Here is a 2069-nt window from a genome sequence, read left to right as displayed (position 1 = left end):
GAACGACTCGGCTTTCCCAAACGTCCCAAAATAGCTGAAGAAAAAAGAGCATTTTTACTGCTTCTGAGCATCGAGCCGTCGAGCATCTAGCAGTTCTGGATTGAAAGCCTCATCCTGAGATACTCTTGAATACACTGAGAGCAAGTACTTAGTGTTTATTACTCTGAAACAGCACATTTGAAGCTATAATGGTCGACCATTTATTATACAGACATTTTGGAATGCGTGGATATATTTGTTTCATTATACTGTAGGCGCTCCCTTCTGGTGAAGTAAAGAGGCCTAATAAAGTTTATACTGTTATTGACCTTATTTTGTTGGAGAGCGATGCATGTGGTATAAAAAGTGGACAGAGCAAGTAAGCTAATTGTAAGTGGTAAATTTAAAGTAGAACAATTAGCAAGAACTAGCGTTGGGAGATTGGTAATAAAAGTATGTTGGTCGAGCCAGGTACATGCATAATATGATGTTGACCCACCCTTTCCAGCTAGAACAGCTTGAACTCTTCTGCGAAGGCTTCCCACAAGGTTTAGGAGTGTGTTTATGGGAATTTTCAACCATTGTTCCAGAAGCACATTTGTGAGGTCAGATACTGATGTTGATTGAGAAGGTCTGACTCTCAGTCTCAGCTCGAATTCATCCCGAAGGTGTTCTATCGGGTTGAGGTCAAGATTCTGTGCAGGCCAGGCAAGTTCTTCCACACCAAACTTGCTCATCCATGTCTTTATGGACCTTGCTTTGTGCACTGGTGTGCAGGCATGTTTGAAGGAACTCGTAATGCTTCAGCATACCAAGACATGTTGGACAATTTCATGTTCCCAACTTTGTGGGGGCAGTTTGGGGATGGCCCCCTTCCTGTTCCCACATGACTGCGCCAACATCATATTAAACCCTATGGATTAAGAATTAGATGTTACTCAAGTTCATATGCATGTGAAGTCAGATGAGCGAATACTTTTGGCAATATAGTGTAGCTGTTACCTTGGATATTTGAATTTTTATATGATGGTTGTGTTTGACTTTAGGAATGCCTTGTCCAACCTGTTTAGTCCTTAAGTCTTGGCCGATTCATCACGACCTCAAGGACCACAGCACACCAGGTCTTCTTAGATGCTGTCCATGGGGTTTTCAGGCAACGATAATGAAGTGGGTTGCCATTTCCTTCTCCAGCGGACCATCTACGGGAAATGTGGAAATGCCTAGTAGCCTAATCTGTTTGTCTTTGGACTGTGGGAGGAAACCGGAGAACCTGAAGGAAACCCATAAAGCATGAGGAGAACATGCAAACTCCATGCACACAGACTCAAGGGGACAATTAATCCCGGACCTTGGAGGTGCAAGGTGACAGTGCTAACCACTAAGCTGCCGTGCCGCCATGGCTAATTTGACTAAAACTTCACAACATTGACTATATTTCTCCCAATTCTTATAAATATTTTTCATTAGTTACCCCATATTATGGTGCAATGGCGCGACAGGTTTAATAATCCATGGACATGAAGAATAAACCGGTCTAAAAGATATTTATTTGATCAAATGGCACCTGACCATGGCTTATGAAATATCTTGATATGTGGGCCTTATCCAAATTGTTGGAACTAAGTTGAAAGCACACAATTGTCTAGAATGTCTTTCTTAATTTTCCTCCACTATGGGAAAACTAACCGGGCCTATACTAGACCTGTTTCAGCATGGCAGTGTCCATGTCGACGTACAGTCAAAAAAAAAAAGGCCCCAGGAATACGTGGTTCTTCCTTGGATTGGAAGAACTCGAGTAGCCCTGACCTCAAGGTCAAGCTAGGAAGCATATAGATTAGACTTCAGAGCAATGGAAAAGGGTCATGTGGTCCAATAAGTTCAGAGTGACCTTATTCCAGAGAGAAGGGTGTGTTGATATAGAAGCGTCATGTATAGTGCCCACTGTACAAGCCTCTTATGATCTGGAGTTGCTTCAGTTGGTCAAGTCTAGCCTCAATAAGGTTATGTGGCAAAAAATGAAGTCAGCTGATGACCTGAATGTACTGAATGACCAGGGTTTCACATCAATTGCTTTATTTTGCTGACAGCAC

This window comes from Clarias gariepinus, chromosome 11 (genome assembly GCF_024256425.1).
Source record: "Clarias gariepinus isolate MV-2021 ecotype Netherlands chromosome 11, CGAR_prim_01v2, whole genome shotgun sequence".
Lineage (NCBI taxonomy): Eukaryota > Metazoa > Chordata > Actinopteri > Siluriformes > Clariidae > Clarias > Clarias gariepinus.
The sequence above is the reverse complement of the archived record's forward strand: the minus strand, read 5'-3'. Positions refer to the sequence as shown.